Source organism: Thamnophis elegans, chromosome 2 (genome assembly GCF_009769535.1).
Source record: "Thamnophis elegans isolate rThaEle1 chromosome 2, rThaEle1.pri, whole genome shotgun sequence".
In the NCBI taxonomy this organism is placed as follows: domain Eukaryota; kingdom Metazoa; phylum Chordata; class Lepidosauria; order Squamata; family Colubridae; genus Thamnophis; species Thamnophis elegans.
In genome coordinates, this window is record NC_045542.1 from 6,090,162 (window position 1) to 6,110,261 (window position 20,100).

General features: G+C 43.7%; 1 protein-coding gene across 2 annotated transcripts in view; it reads left to right on the plus strand.

The window, feature by feature from the left end:
• Positions 1-32: 32 nt before the first annotated feature.
• S1PR2 (sphingosine-1-phosphate receptor 2) overlaps positions 33-20,100 on the plus strand; it is a 93,773-nt gene continuing 73,705 nt past the window's right edge. Inside the window, exon 1 of one of the 2 annotated variants that reach the window (XM_032211212.1) lies at positions 33-157. The gene's annotated coding sequence lies outside the window, so the exon portion shown is untranslated. Of the gene's footprint in view, positions 158-8,828; positions 9,227-20,100 lie in introns of those variants that run through there. The other variant, XM_032211214.1, reaches the window with a different exon arrangement.

Consider the following 20,100-nt stretch of genomic DNA (forward strand, 5'->3'; position numbering starts at 1 on the left):
ATCGACGGCTGGGCGGGAGGGAGGGAGGTCGGGCAAATGGAGGAGGCTCCTCGTCAGCCCCTCGGCTCGAGCCTGCCGCCGACGTCGCTCGGGCTTCCACAGCCGGCTGAGAGGAGACCTCGCCGTTGCTTTCTGGCCCCCTGACCGAGCCGGGGAGGTGAGTCCGGGCGGCTGCGGGGAGGTGGGGGGGGGGCTCGCCTCTTCGATTCGGCTCTGTCCCGCCAAGTCTGGGTGGGTGGGGTGGCTTCTCTTCCCTCTGCACCCTCCGCTTCCCTCTTTTGTGGAAGTCCGGGCATCCCCCCGCTCCTCCTGGAAGGCAGAGAATCGTCTCTTTCTCTCCCTCCCGACCCCCTCCCCTTCCCCGCTTGCAACTTTTGTCCTCGGCTCCGGGAATGCGGGCTCCGGAGTCCAGCCTTTGTCAGGTTGCCCTCGCTTCCCGCTGCCCCTTCGGCAGACCCTTCGCTGGGGGCTTTTTTTTTCTGCAGGAAAAGCAAAATACCGTGCCTCTTCTTTCTTCCCCCACCGCCGCCGCCGCCGCCGCCGCTGCTGCCGGGACAGAGGAGCCGTCGCGTCCGCCCTCCGCCCCGCTTCTGCTCTTTCCAAACGTCCCCTCCATCCTTTCTTCCCATTTGAAGGCGCCCCCTCCTGAGCGGACGCTCTCGTGTACACAACACACACACACACACACACACACACACAAAACACACACACAACACACACAACACACACACACAACACACACAACACACACACACACACAGACAGACAGAGCAAAAGCGGGAGAGGTGAAATCTCTGCGATTGTCCCGATGAAGGGCCTTAATGCAGGGGTCTCCAGCCTTTTGTCAACTTTAAGCCTGGTGAACTTCAACTCCCAGAATTCCCCAGCCAGCTGCAGGGGTCTCCAACCTTTTGTCAACTTTAAGCCTGGTGAACTTCAACTCCCAGAATTCCCCAGCCAGCTGCAGGGGTCTTCAACCTTTTATCAACTTTAAGCCTGGTGGACTTCAACTCCCAGAATTCCCCAGCCAGCTGCAGGGGTCTCTAACCTTGTCAACTTTAAGTCTGTAGGACTTCAACACCCAGAATTCCCCAGCCAGCTGCAGGGGTCTCCAACCTTGTCAACTTTAAGTCTGTAGGACTTCAACTCCCAGAATTCCCCAGCCAGCTGCAGGGGTCTCCAACCTTTTGTCAACTTTAAGCCTGGTGAACTTCAACTCCCAGAATTCCCCAGCCAGCTGCAGGGGTCTTCAACCTTTTATCAACTTTAAGCCTGGTGGACTTCAACTCCCAGAATTCCCCAGTCAGCTGCAGGGGTCTCCAGCCTTTTATCAACTTTAAGTCTGTAGGACTTCAACTCCCAGAATTCTGAGAGTTTAAGTCCGCCAGGCTTCAAGTTGACAAGCTGGCTGGGGAATTCTGGGAGTTGAAGTCCGCCAGGCTTAAAGTTGACAAGCTGGCTGGGGAATTCTGGGAGTTGAAGTCCGCCAGGCTTAAAGTTGACAAGCTGGCTAGGGAATTCTGGGAGTTGAAGTCTGCCAGGCTTAAAGTTGACAAGCTGGCTGGGGAATTCTGGGAGTTGAAGTCCGCCAGGCTTCAAGTTGACAAGCTGGCTGGGGAATTTTGGGAGTTGAAGTCCGCCAGGCTTCAAGTTGACAAGGTTGGAGACCCCTGGCCTAATGTAGCTGTTATCAACCCGCGGTGTTAACGCCTTTGGTTCTTGGAGGTTATATTTTTGCGTCGGCTGGGTTTGGTCACTGCTATTGTTTGCTGAAGGTTCAAGCCGTCCTGTGTTGGAGCCGGGCTGGGTTTGTTTGAGTACTTTAAATACCGTATGCATGCAGCTGCTTTCATTCTTCTGTAGAAAAGTCAGTGGCTCTTGTGAAAAAGAAGTGCACTGGTTCTTGATTTTTGTTCCAAAAGTCTTGTTGCATCCAGGCAGCATTACAGGCATGATCCAGGTGCAAGGGCTTTCCAAGCAGAAGAGGCAGACAATAGCGAAAATATGAAAGAAAATTAAATGTTTTTTTTTCCTACAATATTTAAAAGTGCAGTGGCAAAGAATTGTACAAAGCAAAGGTTTTTCACGTTGCTAAGAACCGTGGCACGACAAAACCGCGCTCGTCAAAATCGCGGTGATAAAATCGCGGTGATAAAGCCGCGACGTCATCAACGCGCGTCATCACCGCCGTGACAACAGCGCGGCAACAGAAGGGCGCTTTAAAATGGCGCCGCGGCAGAAAGCCGATTTCAATTAAGGTAAGGGTTAGGATTAGGTTTAGGGGTTTGTTTTAGGGTTTGTTTTAGGGTTAGGTTTAGGGTTAGGTTTAGGGTTAGGTTTAGGGTTTGTTTTAGTGTTAGGTTTAGGGTTAGGTTTAGCGTTAGGTTTAGGGTTAGGTTTAGCGTTAGGGTTAGGGTTAGGGTTAGGTTTAGGGTACTGAGTGCTTGGGAATGCGCGGATTTGCCCTCCACGATTATGTCATCACGGTAGGGTCACATTTTTCCTTAGCGCTTAGAACGGCGTGAATTAGTCTTCGCGCTTATGTCTCCGCGGATAAAGGCTTCGCGGATTTGTGGTGGAACCGCTAAGAACAGTCTCCAGTTATACACTCTTTCATCCACAAGTTCAGCCACACTGGGCAACTAAATGCAAACCTGGAAATCTACAAATTTAGGAGAGCAAAATGAAAATAGCTGAAAAAGCCACCCTCGAGGAGGGCTGCTGCGCCAGGTATCAAGTGCGCCAAGACAAGTATGGAATAGTTTTAACTCAAGATGGCTTTTCAAGTGGTTGGGAACATTCCTAGAGGTCAGGCCAATCAGGGGCTGCTAATCTTCAGACTCCCTGTAATCTGTGAATTGAGGGCACATGTTTCCCAATGGCAGAAAAGGAGCAGGAGGGGACTCTTCCTCTTGCTTGGGAGCCCACAGAACCGTGGAGTTTTCCACTGTGAGAAACAAAGTTGAATTAATAATAGGCTTCGTGGTTATAGGCTGTTCAAATAGGCTGTTAATAGGCTGTTCAAATCTCACCGGCTCAAGGTTGACTCAGCCTTCCATCCTTCCGAGGTGGGTGAAATGAGGACCCGGATTGTTGTTGGGGGCAATGTGCTGACTCTGTAAACCGCTTAGAGAGGGCTGAAAGCCCTATGAAGCGGTATATAAGTCTAACTGCTATTGCTATTGTTCCAGATCCTGTTCTTGAGCACAGGGAGGCAGGATAATTAGGCAGAATCTTGGGGATGTTAGCGTTAGGGTTAGGGTAATCCTCGACTTACAACAGTTCATTCGAAGTTACAACAGCACTGAAAAATGTCACCATTTTTCACACTTATTATTTATTTATTTATTTATTTATTAAATTTATAGGCCGCCCAATCCCGCAGGACTCTGGGCGGCTTACAAAGTGAAGAAAAAAAAGAAAAAAGAAGAAAAAAAATATATTTAAAATTCGCAACACACATTCGCTGTAGTCGGGGCTGGACCTTTCAATGGTCATAACTTATGACCATTGTGGCATCAAAATTCAAATGCTCGGCAATGGGTTCATATTCGTGCTAGTTGCAGTGTCTCTGGGGTCGTGTGATCACTTTTTGTGACCTTCTCACAAGCATAGTCAATGGGGAAACCAGATTCACTTAACAACAGTATTAACTAAGAAGAGCCGAGGTGGCGCAGCGGTTAAATGCAGCACTGCAGGCTACTTCAGCTGACTGCAGTTCTGCAATTCGGCTGTTCAAATCTCACCGGCTCAAGGTTGACTCAGCCTTCCATCCTTCCGAGGTGGGTAAAATGAGGACCCAGACTGTGGGGGCAATATGCTGACTCTGTAAACCGCTTAGAGAGGACTGAAAGCCCTATGAAGCGGTATATAAGTCTAACTGCTATTGCTATTGCTATTGCTAACTAACTTAACAACTGCAGTGATTCACTTAACAACTGTGGCAAAAAGGTCATAAAATGAGGCAAAACTCACTTTACAGATGTCTCACTTAAACCGCATAGATTTTGGGCTTAATTGTTGTCATAAATTAAGGATTATCTGTAGTACGCATTTTTATTGTTTTTAGATAGCATGCTTTGATAGTTTTATACATAGAATTTTATACTTTCATTTATACAATTGTGTTAGAATGACATTTAAATCACTTTGAGATGGCTGCAAAACTCTCTCTATAATATTTATCCTATTTCTTTAAAAAGCTGTCCACGTGCATTTTGGCCATCCTACTTCCTCTAGTGTTATGCATATATGTGGGTTCCTACCAGTCCGCACCTATTCGGTAGAACCGGTTCGTCAAATCTACCAAACCAGATAGAAGAGGTTCCACCAGTGGACCCGGAAAGCAGGCCACACCTACAGAAGAGGTTCCAAGATTTTTTGAAACCCACCACTGCCCCACACAAACACACACACACACACAGAGAGAGAGAGAGAGAGAGAGAGAGAGAGAGAGAGAGAGAGACTGACACAGAGAGAGAGAAAGAGAAACAAAGGAAGAAAGAAAGAAAGAAAGAAAGAAAAAAGAAAGAAAGAGTGAGAGAGAGATGAAAGAAAAAAAGAAAAAAGGGACAGAGAGACAAAAGGAAGGAAAGAGAGAGAGAGAGAGAGACTGACACAGAGAGAGTGAAAGAGAAAGAAAGGAAGAAAGAAATAAATAAAAAAAGAAAAAGAAAGAAAAAGAGTGAGAGAGAGATGAAAGAAAAAAGAAAAAAGGGACAGAGAGACAAAAGGAAGGAAAGAGAGAGAGAGAGAGAGAGAAAACACATGGCTGGCAAGCCACTCCCACAAAGGAGGCCACACCCACAGAGTAGGTTCCCAAAAAAATTGAAACCCACCACTGATATATGTGTATGTTTAACAGTACCCAGGAACAAAAGACAGATATTGCAGAGAGACCAAATCTCTAACTCTTTCCCCTCTGGCCAATTTCTGCTCAAAACAATCCTTTCCTCCCCCCACCCCCCCACCCCACTTGTCACATCACTGCAAAAGAGACTTGAGAGAAAAGATACTTGCAGCTGGGTGTCATGTGTAACATGAGTTGACGGCCATCCCAACATCCTGAAGCGATGAATTCTTTCAGCCAACTGTGTGTTGTTGTATGGAGCAAAATTTTCTTTTGTTTGCCTTGTCACTTCAGTCAGTCAGTTGAACTCTTTGATCTCAAACTTGTGTCATGTTACCAAGAATCATTTTCCTTGTTCCCATTTCTCTCTCTTGTCCCCAACTCTGTGACATTTGTCCACAGCCTAAGCTTCACTCATATTCATTCAAATAGAGATGGGCCATCTTCTAGCTTTGTCTCCAATGGAATAGAACCATCAGTGGCTGCTAATCTTGATAATGGCATGCCATTTTTAAATCAACAAAGAAAGAGGCTTTTCCTCTCCTAAGTTTGTAGGTTTTCAGGATGCATTTAGTTACCCAGTGTGGCTGGAGTTGTGGTTGGAAGAGTGTATAACTGGAGACTGTTCTTAGCAGCATGAAAAACCTTTGCTTTGTATAATTCTTTGCCACTGCACTTTTAAATATTGTAGGGGGAAAAAAAACATTTAATTTTCTTTCAGCCTTGATGGAGTGGTCTATGAGGAATACCCCAAACCTCCCACAGACCCATTAGATCTCACAGGGTCGGCCTCCTCCGGGTTCCATCTACCAGCCAATGCCACCTGGCTACTACCCGGGGGAGGGCCTTCTCTGTGGCAGCTCCGGCCCTCTGGAACGAACTCCCCGCAGGGATTCGGACCCTCACCTCTCTCCAGGCCTTCCGAAAAGCCGTCAAAACCTGGCTTTCCCGGCAGGCCTGGGGGTGATGAGTTCCCCTCCCCTCTCGACTTGTATGATTGTGTGACTTTTGCTTATTTTAATTATTTGTATTTCGTTTTATGTTCCCCTTTTTCCCCCTTTTGAATTGTTCGCAGCCCTGAGTCCTCCTGGAGAAGGGCGGCATATAAATAATAAAATTCAATCCAATTCAATTCATATTATTTTTGTTAAATAACATAAAACTCAGCAAGCATGCAATCATTTTGCAGGAATCTCAGCATTTGGGAGGGAGCTGGTTAACTGCAATTTGGTCATCTTTTGCTTTAGAAAAGCCAGGTGATTCTGCATTCTTGGAAAAGTCTGTTTAATCTGGATGAGTTGTTGGGAAACATCTCTACAAAGAAAGCCTCTAGAGAGATAGTAACAATTTGCATCCGCCCCCCCCCCCCCCAAGACCTGGGCTCTTCATTTCAGAAACTCTTAAGCTGCCTTCCAAGTCAAGTGTCCCCTTTTCCCATCCCAAGCTGCTCTTTGCTTGCTGTCTTGCCAACAGAAGGGATCCCCTTCTTCATTTGCTCATGTGCAAATTTAATTAGGGGTTCTTCGAAAAGTACCTATGAATCATCCTTCCCCCAATTCTGTCTTTCATAAACTCCCCCTCTAGGAGATCAGTTCCCTGCTCTTTGAGTAATTCGCTTTCCCAAAGCCTCTTGCCAAATCTCAAGCCAGCAACAAGAACCATCTGTTGTAATCCGTGGCCAGCCCAACTCCGGTTCCTCGGACTTCTGGCCTCGAATGTCCTAGAGTTGTCAGGGAACACTGGTTTTGATTAAGCCAGTCAGGAAGCAGTTGTTACCCTGCCCCGTGCTGCACATGTCCCCAAGATGAGTAAATTAAGAGCTGGATGGCAAGGTTTAGCATTGAAAAAGCAGACCAGGAAGATAAAGCTATTCTCCGCCCACTCATGCTATTTAAGAATTGAAGGAATTCTCTTCAGCTAGGATGACTTCACCCATTATAAGCCATCTCTCTGCCTCACCCTGTAACTCCTACAGATAGTGTTAAGTTCCATGGAACAGGAAGTGCTTCATGGTAGTTGGCATCTGAACAAAGATCCCTTCTTGGCTCTTTGTGCCAAGGAACACAGGTCAACAAAGGTGGTTGGACAAGAAGGGTCCATGCTCTCTTTAAAATATCCAGATAGCAGAAAACAGAAGTGCCTTAATGCAGAAACCAATACCCAGCAGGTCTCTGGCATTTGCCTCTGGTGTTCCAGATAGGAAGCAGATAGCAATAGCAGTTAGACTTATATACCGCTTCATAGGGCTTTCAGCCCTCTCTAAGCGGTTTACAGAGTCAGCATATCGCCCCCACAGTCTGGGTCCTCATTTCACCCACCTTGGAAGGATGGAAGGCTGAGCCGGTGAGATTAGATCCACTGAACTGCAATAGCAATAGCAGTTAGACTTATATACCGCTTCATAGGGCTTTCAGCCCTCTCTAAGCAGTTTACAGAGTCAGCATATCACCCCCACAGTCTGGGTCCTCATTTCACTCACCTCGGAAGGATGGAAGGCTGAGTCAACCTTGAGCTGGTGAGATTTGAACCGCTGAACTGCCGATAACAGTCAGCTGAAGTGGCCTGCAGTACTGCACCCTAACCACTGCGCCACCTCGGCTCTTATGTTGGCCCTTAAATGGAATAAATAGGCCATAGCTTCATTTTCAAGTTGAAGAATCCTTCCTGATTTGCAATTGGAATAGCAGCTAATGGTAGATAGGAAGAAAGACTATTTGCTTCTTGCTGATAAAATCTCTCTTAATATTATCGTGCTTCAAGGTCGAAACCTGTCCTCTTTGTTTATTTTCAAGCTGCATCTTACACTGTCCAGCTGGAGAAGACTACCGGCTACCAGTGATGGCAACTCCTTTCTGCTCTTATTTAGTGATGGAGTGTGTGCAGGTTGGAACACCTCCGGAAAGCTGCAAAGCAGCTAGGTGTGTTTCACTCAAGCAAGGGGCCACTTTTGATTTGGAAAGGGAGAGGAACGAGATTCCAGAGGATGTGTCTTGGATACAATTAAAGGAAAATTGTGGGAAAACATTTTTCTTTTTTTTTAGATAATTAATTGCATGAAGACTGCAACATTCTTGTCAGTACAAATCGGTAAACCCCTTTCCTTATTTTTACAGGCATACCAAGTAGATGAGTTCATTTAGCAGTTTATAATAGTAATGTGTGCAGTTTCAGATCTGAAGGGAGAAACATGTTTCAGAATATAAATGTAAGCACATATGGCGATTTTTGGCAATTCCTTGAACAAACATAATTTTTCTTTGCAGCTGTGTGGGGGATATTCTGAAAGACCTTTTCCCTTTTGGTTTGAACTGCTGCATTGTTGGGTTAGATTCATATTCTCTCTCTCTCTCTCTCTCTCTCTCTCTCTCTCTCTCTCTCTCTCCCTCCCTCCCTCCCTCCCTCCCTCCCTCCCTCTCCCTCTCTCCCTGTCTCTCTGTCTCTGACAAGCAGACATCAGAAGTCTGATGAGCAGAGAGGATTCATCTTGTACTTTCATATGAATTCTACTCCAGCTCTCTGTGTGACTGCCGGAACCAATATTTTGCACCTGGTTTGTACTGGCCTGACAACTCTGGTTCAAATGTAACAACAATTGCAAAATGCAACAAAATTGGATTAGTATAAACTCTTTATAGCAGTGGTTTTCTAAGTTATTATTTTCTAGGAAATTTCTTCTGGGGGAAATGAGCATATTAAATGGATCTTTAGCTGTGTATTTCAAATTAAGAACAGTAAGAAGTACTGTATTGTTTGACACAGTGGTACAATTTTTTAAGATACTAAGAAAACTCTAGGCGTCTTAGTAACATAGTTTGATAAACTATTATTAGAAGCTCAGCAAAGATCTTAACTGGGCACAGTTAAGTGATACATGTTTAGAGGGCGATAGTGAGTATTCATTTAAGTTCAAAAATTTAAAAAGAATATAGGAAAGCTGCAAAAGTAAGAAAAGTAACATTGAAAATAAACTACAAATATGTCAAGAAGAACATAGAACAGAAAGTTAGAAATGAGTTATTTACAAACTCAGGAAAGTAGATTTACTGTTAAAGATTAATTCTATGGTTAAATAGTAAACTTTCAACTAATGGGACAGAGCAAGTAAAAAGGAGCAGGTCTCTCTTTCTTTGAGCTTATCAAGAGAATGTTGAATAATGTCAGGAATGCTAGATAGCAGATACCACATTTTGGAGTGGAGGTATCTATCCAAAGCAATTTACCTAAAGAGCCCTTACATTATCCAAAAGTGGCATTTTGTTACAAAGCTGAGAGAACAATGGACAATATCTCCTATGGAGAAGTGGAAGATCTCCTTTATTCCTTAGATATGTTGAAGAGCTATCTGGCTCCAGTTGTGGATTCTTTTCAGGAAAAAGGGTAAGAAAGTTCTTGTTTGTGGGTGTTGCATCTGGCCCATCACATAATTTCCTCTATGCTCCTGTGCGATTTTGACACAGATTTCCCAGATGGACTTTCAAAATGTGCTCTCACTAAGGAGCGGAGGAACAGAAGAGCATGACTGGGATGGGGTAAAAGATAAGGACTACTAGGAGGAGAGAGACAGAGGTGGGTTCCTACCAGTTCGCACCTATTCGGTAGAACCGGTTTGTCAAATCTACCGAACCGGTTAGAAGAGGTTCCACCAGTGGACCCGGAAAGCAGGCCACTCCTACAGAAGAGGTTCCAAGATTTTTTGAAACCAATCACTGCCCCACCCACACACAGAGACAGACAAGACTGACACAGAGAGAGAGAGAGAGAGAGAGAAAGAAAGGAAGGAAGAAATAAATAAATAAATAAAAAAGAAAGAAAGAAAGAAAAAGAGTGAGAGAGAGACGAAAGAAAAAAAGAAAAAGGAACAGAGAGACAAAAGGAAGGAAAGAGAGAGAGAGAGAGAAAGAAAGAAAGAAAGAAAGAAAGAAAGAAAGAAAGAAAGAAAGAAAACACATGGCTGGCAAGCCACTCCCACCAGGTCACATGGCCAGCAAGCCACTCCCACAAAGGAGGCCACACCCACAGAAGAGGTTCCAAAATTTTTTGAAACCAACCACTGCCCCCCCCACAGAGACAGACAGACTGACACAGAGAGAGCGAGAGAAAGAAAGAAAGGAAGAAGTAAATAAATAAATAGGAAAGAAAAAGAGAGAGAGAGAGACGAAAGAAAAAAAGAAAAAGGAACAGAAAGACAAAAGGAAGGAAAGAGAGAAAGAAAGACAGACAGACAGACAGAAAGAAAGAAAGAAGAAAGAAAGAAAGAAAGAAAGAAAAAGAAAGAAAGAAAGAAAGAAAGAAAACACATGGCTGGCAAGCCACTCCCACCAGGTCACATGGCCAGCAAGCCACTCCCACAAAGGAGGCCACACCCACAGAGTGGGTTCCAAAAAATTTTGAAACCCACCACTGGAGAGAGATCACAACTAACCTGAAGAATGAGAAGGAGAATGAAAACGAGAAAGATGCAAAAATTGTTCTGCTGCCTTACAATGAGTATCAGAAGTGGGGGGGGGGGAGAGAGGGGGAAACCACAGAAAGTAAACAATGAAAGGGATTCTCCTGGGATCTGTTTTCCATAAAGGTGCAGTAGGTACAAGTGGAAATGTAGAGAAAAAGAGCCTTAAGAAGGGAGAATAGCCACTTCTACCGAACATCTTTAAAAAAACGCAGTTTGCTTTCTGACCTGTAATACAGGTCACACATAAACCACCCTTGGTGTGTCTCTGAATTAACCACATGATGAGTTGGAAGAAGAGTGTGGATCACTTTATTGTGCAATTGCTCTGTTTTTTTCAGAGGACTTTAATAAGGACCCGGATGATGTCATGTGCCCTTTAGAATCCTTTTATGCCTTCCCACTATTTCTCTTTTTTTTTTCCTCCTTATCAGTAAAATATGTTAAGAAAGGACTGAATTTCTATTTAAGATCCCTCAGTTTGGAAATAACCCATGCAGTGATACAGAGATATTGTAAATGCTGTGTTTTAAGACTTGGTTCTCCATGCACTGGGCCTGGATTGATTTCACCTACCCTTTTCAACATAACCTACACTGTACGATATCAGAAGACTGGTCCCCACTTATTTCAATCCATAAATATTTGGAAGCAAATAATTTATCACATGGTAAACAGCTTCTGGATCACTTGGAAAATGATCTGAATTCTGAACTGACTTTTTTTTTAGTAATGGTGTAAGGGAATGACATAATGTCGTTTGTAAAACTGTGCTTCGTCCCATATATCCTAAATGGAAACTTCACTGGATATTGAAATATTGATAAGGACAGTTCTGATGTTTCTTTTCTACTTGAAGATCCACCTCGGTGATGTTCTGAATAGCCAACCCTCTTGATCTTGTTAGACGTGATAGCAGATTTTGATATTATCCACCAGTCTTTCTGGACCAACTGTGCGGCTCAGGAGTAGGAGTTCTGTTAGTGGTTTCCTCCTTCCTAACTAGTTGCTATCAGTTCATTGGGAAAGAGAAGTCAACCCAAGTTACTCCAATTTAAAGTTCCTCAGAGTATCTGCATGAAGCTTTTGATTAGGGTCATTCATAGGCCAGGGATTCATCGATAGGTTAATGATATCCAGCTCTACTTATCAGCCCTTATACAGACACTTGTTGCAGTGAATGTCCTGTTCTGATTTCTAGAGAGCTTTAGGGTCTGGATGGGAAGTATTAGGTTGAATTCAAGGCCTTCTAGAAGGATTATGCTCCCCCCTTCAGAACTGGCATGAAAGAATATAGAGATAACCTTGATAAAGGAATGCAAGAATAATTAAATCGAACTGACAGGCAACTCAGTCCTGAGAAAGGAGAAGCCATAAGAGAAATTCAAAACAACCCCACCTTGAATCTATTTGGTGAAAGAGAAATCAGGTTCTATTATTATTGCATGTAACAGTAAAGTAGTATTCCTGTAATCCTTGTTTTGTTTACTTCTGAACTGATTTTCTACCAATTACCTCCCAAAGACCCGTTAGATCACACAGAGTGGGCCTCCTCCGGGTTCCGTCCACCAGCCAATGCCATCTGGCTACCACCCGGGGGAGGGCCTTCTCTGTAGTAGCTCCCGCCCTTTGGAACGAACTCCCCGCGGAGATTCGGACCCTCACCTCTCTCCAGGCCTTCCAGAAAGCCGTCAAAACCTGGCTGTGCCGGCAGGCCTGGGGTTGATGAGTTCCCTTCCCCTCTCGACTTGTGTGGTTGTATGATTCTTGTTTATTTTAATCACGTGTATTGTGTTTTATGTTCCCTTTTCCCCCTTTGAGTTGTTCGCCGCCCTGAGTCCCTCCCGGAGAAGGCGGCATACAAATAAACTAAATCTGAAATCTGAAATCTGATTTACCTGGAAGTACTGACAACATATTTGCAGTCTGGAAATCTTCCTGGACTCGGATGGAAACATGGCCACGAGACCCTTTTGCAGAATTACATTTAATGTATCAGTGTGCCATTTCCTGGATCAGAATGCATGCTTATAGGTGATCATGACCTCATCACTTGACTTCACAGTTGGCCTACTGCAGTTCACACCAGATGGGGTGTCGTGAGACCATCTAGAAGCTAAACCTAGTCTGTCATGCAGCTGCTAGAATAATTGGAAGCTGCACAGTCTCATCACAAGAAATTTTACAGGAAAGAAAGAGTTCAGTAAAGGAAAATAGTTAACTAGTGGGACTTATTCGAAAAGAAGCATGGATAATATGAGATGAAATCAAAAGAGCAACTAGTTGTAGACACATTTAGTTTTCAATAGTTTTTGTATGCACTAAAGTTAAGAAAAGGAGTTAGGGCAGATAATAAAGTATCTAGAACTGAGCAGCAGAAGGCAGAATTTGAGTCAGAGGTGGTATTCAGCAGGTTCTAACCAGTTCTGGAGAACCGATAACGGAAATTTTTGAGTAGTTTGGAGAACCGATAAATACCACCTCTGACTGGCCATGCCCCCATCTATTCTCTGCCTCCCGAGTCCCAGGTGATCGGGAGGTAATGGGGATTTCGCAGTAACCTTCCCCTGGAGTGGGGAGGGAATGGACATTTTACAGTGTCCTTCCCCTGCCATGCCCACCCAGCCACGCCCACCAAGCCACGCCCACAGAACTGGTAGTAAAAAATTTTGAATCCCATCACTGATTTGAACTATATACAAATGCTGAACATGCAATTGTTAAAATGTATAAGTGTTTATTGAAATTTGAAACAGAAGAACAAGTGAAAGATTGTATGATAAAATGGGTTAAGAACGTTACATGATTTACATTGATGGAACAATGGCAAAATAAGTGATTAAAAGAACTAAAATTTAATTTATGTTATAACCTAAAAAAATTATATGTATGTATGTATGTATGTATGTATGTATGTATGTATGTATGTATGAAGTGTCACAACTCCTGGTATGCCCAAATATGGGAGGAAGCCCACTGCTTCCACTCTCTGTCCATTGGCTCGTCACAAGAGACCATCCAGACAGAAACCCAATATTTTTGCTGTTGCCTTTGTTACATTTGTGTTGTATTTGTGCTGATAAATAAATAAAGGGAGACTAGTATAGATCTATTTCAAGCTATTTAGCTCTCATCAGCTAGCCATTCCCTTACTGGGATTAGAACCTGTGCTGTATTACATCTTAGGCAGGTGTGTTAACCACTAAGCCACAGGTCCTTCTCCGTTATCAGCTGAGCCAGGGAGATAGGTATGTATTAAGTGTTACAACCCCTGGTATGCCCAAATATGGGAGGAAGCCCACTGCTTCCACTCTCTGTCCATCGGCTCGTCACAAGAGACCATCCAGACAGAAACTCAATATTTTTACTGTTGCCTTTGTTACATTTGTGTTGTATTTGTGCTGATAAATATTTTATAAATGATGTACCATTGGTATATGACTGAAGAAAAATTGTCTAGAATGTGTAAAGGTGCTTCAAATTTATATTGAAAATGGGGACAACAAACACGAAGGGTGATTTTTATTATGATTGGTGGATTTGTAAAAAAAAATTAAAAAAAAAAGCCAGAAATAGGGAAGGAAAGAAGGAAGGAAGGATTGATTTCCTATTTCAATAGCCAGATCACATCAATCTCAGAGTTAATTCCAGCTGCTGTGTGATGTGTGATATATATTTGGCTTCCCACCAAGCTCCTTCAGTTGACCTTAGGCCTCGTCTAGAAGGCTTTAAGGCAAACTGGACCTCATTTGCCAACAATACTTGGTTAAGATCTAATTAATGTTCCAGAAGGCCAACAAAGTTTTTTTTTTAAACAACATTTTTTGGAAGAACTTAAAGCCTTAAAACCCCTTCTTCTTTTTTAACCATTTGTTTTTAGAGAAGTTTAAGAAACCAGAAATGCAAGAGATTCAGCATAAAAGGAAAATTACTGAGTGTCGCTGTTGTGACATTACATCTCCCCACCCCATCTAAGCTTTTACAGATATATCAGGCTGGTGTGATTATGGTGTAGAGAGACTCAGTTCCCCTGTGGTGACTTTCATCTCATGTCAGATTAGTAATGTGAGGTGATAAAACTGGGAGGAAAGGCCTCATAATTCTTGTGAAGGCTGCTGTATTGCCTGTCGTGTCGCCACTTGATATTTCAGATTAATGATGACATTGTGCATCCAGGCCCTGGGATACAGCATTCCCCTCTCTATAAGCCAACTAAATATAAAATAAAGCTGTGAGGGGAATTGACTGGGGGAAGTATTGATTGTGCTAAAGGATTTTGAGGTGGTTTCCTACTTTGCATTCTCTGCAGAGAAATAACCCCAGGAGCACAATTTCCTGGAGAAGTAGTGAGAGTCTTCTGTGGCAGCCGGTTCCACCACAAAACCGCGTTCGACTAAAGCGCGCTCGACGAAACCGCGTAGCTGACGTCATCACAGCGCGACGAAAAAAGCACGCTGTAAACGCTAAAGCTAAAATTAACCCCTAAACCTAATCCCCCTAAACCTAACCCTAAACCTAACCCTTAACCTAACCCTAAACCTAACCCTAAACCTAACCCTAAACCTAATCCTAACCCTTAACCTAACCCTAAACCTAACCCTAACCCTTAACCTAACCCTAAACCTAACCCTTACCTTAACTTGAATCGGCTTGCTTTCAAAGCGCTATTTAAAGCGCCCTTTTTTCTCCGTAGTCGCTGTTGTCGCCCTGCTGATGACGTCAGCAACGCGGTTTAATCGGGCGCGCTTTAGTGGAGCGCGGTTTTGTCATGCCACGGTGGCTGCCTTCCAGTATATGTCAGTGTTCCAAGCATCATCTAGAATTAAATCAGAGTCCAAGGCAAAACGATCCTTAAAGTTCCAATTTAATAAAGCAGACATCTTAGCACATTGTGAGTGTGGGGAGAAGATCATGAACTTTTAACTGGGTGGGATTCTGATGTCATTTCCAGTATCGGGATTAACACAGATGTGCCTAAGATGTCTGCTTTATTAAATTGGAACTTTAAGGATCGTTTTGCCTTGGACTCTGATTTAATTCTACATGACATTATCAGTGGCACTAAAGCAGCAATGAAAGTGGAAGAGAACTATTTTTAAACTGCCTGGCAAAAATATAGGTTCCACAATTGTTGGGTCAGCTAATTTTAAACAGAATTTGATCCAGGGGTGGGCTGGATCCAATCTGCTGGGCACACGCAGACACTTGGGGAGACGGGAAAATGGGTCTCCCGGAAGTTCCGGAAGACCAGAAACTGGCCCGTTTCCAGCCCCCGGAGGCTAGAGGAGGCAGCTTTCACCCTCCCAGAGGCTCAAGGAAAGCCTCCGGAGCCTGGGGAAAGTGAAAACACCCCCTCCCCTGTGGTGCAGGAGGCTGACTAAGCCACACCCACCATGGTCACGCCCACCCAACAACCGGGCAGAGAACCTGTTGCTGAAATTTTTGAAGCCCCCCCCCAAAGATTTGATCTGAAGTGAAAAATACAAATTGGAGCATTTTCTAAGAGTGCAAAGCTCTCACGTTTTCGCAATGCCCTACCAATGAATGCCAGGGACTGAGATTGTGGATTGTGTTAGTTGCCTTGGTGCTCTCTCCTTCCTCTAGAGGCACTCAAGGATGAAGCCAGGTTCCAGTAAAATTTTCTAAAAACCAGAATAAAACATTGAGAAATGTATTCCGAAAGCAAATGCTTGCTTTCAATCAAGAAAAGAATCAGTTCTTGAAAAGTTTCTGCTACCATTGATTATATCATCAGCACCTTCTCTTTCAAATTCCAGAAACCAATATTGTTTAGTTGTTCTGAGTTTGCTATACTGGTTGATAGGTAAAGAGAGGGAGGAAGAGAAGGAGGGGGAGAATTTAACACGTGACCCATCAAAACCGCGGTCCACAAAAGCGCAATCGACGAAAGCGCGCATTTGACGTCATCACAGCACGATGAAAAAAATTAAAAATTGAAATAACAATAAAATTAAAGCAAGCCGATTCACATAAAGGTAAGGGTTAGGGTTAGGGTTAGGTTAAGGGTTAGGGTTAGGTTTAGAGCATTAGGGTTACGTTAAATTTTACGTTAAAGGTTAGCGTTAGGTTTAGCGTTAGGTTAAGGGTTAGGTTTAGGGTTAGATTTAGGCTTAGGTTAAGGGTAAGGTTTAGGGTTAGGTTTAGGGTTAGGTTTGGGGGGGTTAGGGTAAGGTTTTCGCTTTATTTTTACATTTTTCCATCACAGCGCGATGTTTTCGTCGCGCTGTGATGACGTCAAATGCGCGCTTTCGTCGACCGCGATTTTGTCGTCCGCGGTTTTGTGGTGGAACCATTTAACATGCTTGCTGAGTTTTATGCACCTGATGTAGAATATTTGGCCTTTTTTCCCAACTGTTATTTGCTGGGATGTATATCTAATAGAAATGGCAAAATCAAGGTTGCGGTAGAACAATCTCCTTTTATAATGCCATGTTTGTCTTTAAGTAGAAAGACATTTCCATTGTGATGTTTATGGAAGTTTGTTTATGAGACTAGCTCATAAAGCCCATCTCCATCTCCTTTCTTCCAGCATATACCCTTCTCAGTTGCCTGTAAAAATGCACTAAGAGTCCATATAAAGGGCCTGAAGAAGATGGTACTGAACAGCCTTTATATTGGCAGAAGACCAAAGCTAGCAGCTTCCAAAGGTGTGAAATCTAAACATTTAGGCATAGGGTTTATATTTGATTGCAGTCAAATCCCTTAAATAAATAACATCTTTCATTACCAAAAGCTTAATGCATCTGGAATTTAGTTTTCCGATCTTGAGATTTAGCTGGATCCAAAATATGGAATGGAGCAGTGGTGGGTTTCAAATTTTTTTAGAGCCTCTTCTGTTGGCGTGGCCTGCTTTGTGGGAGTGGCTTGCCGGCCATGTGACCGGGTGGGAGTGGCTTGCCAGTCATGTGACCGGGTGAGAGTGGCTTGGCAGACATGCGACTGGGTGGGAGTGGCCAACTTGTAAAATATGGTGAAACTCACTTAACAACGCTCTTGCTTAGCAACCAAAATGTTGGCTCAGAAATTCTGGCATTTGAAGCATGCAAGTCTTAAAGCTGTCAAATTACAAGACCTTTGTACCCCTAACCCTTTAGGAAAAAAAAAACCCAGGGGTGTTCAAACTTGACAGCTTTAAGACTTGTGGACTTCAACTCCCAGAATTCCTCCTCTCGCTCTTCATCTTGATGATGTGCAGATGGGCGCGGGGAGGGAGCTGGAACTGGTTCTAAACGGCACTGTAGATTTGTGGAACCTCTTCCATAGAAGAGGTTAGAACTGGCAGGAACCCACCCCTGGAATGGAGTGAAACATATTCTCCTTAAATTTTCCCAGAATGGATTTATCCAAACCTTGTAGCATTGTCTTGCTGTTTGCAGAGAGCTTCGCTCATTACAGATTTTGAAGATGCATTTTGTTGAGGAGTCTTTTTTCTTATCTATGTTGTCTTGTGAGGTAAGCAGGCTGTTCAGCATGATCCAGTATTGCAGGAATTCTTGAGGTGCTCTGTGTTTTCTTAAGAATTTGGGATTTTCATAATCAGAACCAAATCCATTCAACAATATGTTACACCTCTTCTCTCTGTCTCTGGCATGCCCTCCATGTCTGTCTCTGGTATTGCTAAGATGCTGCCTACATGGTTTCAGCTTGGGTTCATCTTTCCATTGGGGCAACTGTCCTATGATGGGATAATATACTATCTTTGGAATAGAAGAAAAGTTGTTGCATTCTTTCCATCAAACCAATCTACCAAAGGTCATCTCTAGGCTCTATGGTTTGCTACAGTTGGAGGTAGCATATACTGTATATTATGTATTCCAGGAGGACACACGCATTGCACATTGGATTGGGAAAGGCTCTTGTGACATTTGCCTGTGTCCTTCTTCCTTCCAATCTGCCTCATTTCCATTGAAAGTCATCTTTCCAGAGCCTGCAAAAGTACCACTATCTATGGAAGACATAGGCAGGGCCGGATTTAGATGAAAAGAGGCCCTAGGCTACTCCACTTATGAGGCCCTTTCACCTCCCATTTTTAAGTTTGTAAATTACATGAGAGACAATAAAATACATCATTACTGTGATATATATCAATATATATATCAATATATATAGCTGGCCTCCCGACGGAGGGCGGCTCTGCTCTGCGGCAAAGGAAGCGAGGCCAGCCGCCTCCCCTGCTGCGCTCAGCTGCCCGGCTCCACCACCTCGCCCTCACCTGCCTGGCCGCTGGTGGGCTCCACGTCGACGCGACGGCTACTGGGAGCGGCCGCACCTCTCACCCGACCGCCAGTGCTGGGAACGTGGGCGGGCTCCCCAACTGCCACGGCGCTGGAACGATCTTAACCAATACATTTTTATGTTTGTTTATTAGTCATATGCGTAGAATTTCTCCTTATTTTCGGTTCAGCGTTTTAGTGTTCACTGTTTTTAGAATAGGGTAATTTTAATTTTGCTAACAATTTGAATGTAGGCCCCTCTTGATCTTGAGGCCCTAGGCTGAAGCCTAGTTAGCCTCTAGGAAAATCCGGCCCTGGACATAGGCCAGTATCTGGGCAATCCCATTCCAGGTGAATTAATGTTTAAGTTACAACTGATGAAGCCCCTTGACTGCAAAGGCCAGGTAAATGAGTGAGAGTTATGGGATGAGAGTCTTACTAGTGAATGCTTTCCTTCATGCAAGAGAAAATATGGACCTATTACAGTAGTAGGGAAGGACAAGACTAACTACTACCCTCCATGTCACATAGATCAGCCTGATAATCCAAGGTGCTGTTCTAGGACTTCTAGGACGATTGCTCTGCAGGTTTAATATGTACATTTTTGGATTTCAGTCTTGTGAATTTTAGCATCTCAATGTGACTCCCATCCCCTTCATGTTAGGTGGTGACCTGTAGAAAGCCACTCTCATTGGGGAATCTATCAGGAGCTAAGAATTCCTTCCCAAATCTTGGTTTCAATTAGCTTAAATTTTTATGCGGACCGTGTCTCTCTGAGTAATAAAGTCATCTTACCAGCTGGAAACACTCACGCCATTCTTAGGGGCAACCTGCAGTTTCGGTTAGCTTACAGCTAATCCAGAAGTCACTGGCAATGGAGGTTAAATTCCAAGCCCCCAGTGACTTTGCGAACGTCTCTGGGGTCACTGGATCTCCTCCAACCTTTCACTGTCTCTCCGGGACAGCTTGGGTCCGAAATGGACCGTCCAATTTCCTTCAGAATAGAGGAATTTCAGGAATAGCCTGAAAATCTCACTGCTAAGCCCCGCCTTCTTCTTCCTTCCCAAATCTTGTTTTGACAGCATCATGAGCTTGGATCTATATATACTGTGAATGTGTGTGTATATATAATTATTCTACTGGGAAATTATTTATAACATGTACTCCCTACAAAATGTCATGTTTGAATGCTCTTATGTCAAGTTGATAATAACATCCCCATAGTATATATCCTGTGTGGCATTTTCTCTTACATTGACCACCAGGAGACAGTAGGTAGTCAGCTTCATTCTTACTAGAAGTCATTAGAAGTAGAGGCCAGTCTTATTCTATGGGGTTTAAAATCTCTACCACAAACTGTATTTGTGTGAACCTTGATATTATATAAAATGCATTAGCTTTAGGAGCTGTCTAGATTCTGGTGAAGGACAATCACTTGGAATCATGTTTTACACAATGGAAACTGAGGATGAGAGATGTTACTGGCTTAGAAGCTTCTGTATATTTTTATGAGTGAGCTTCGATGGGGAACATGTGACTTCAAGACCAACAGGAACCCTCATCCTAAT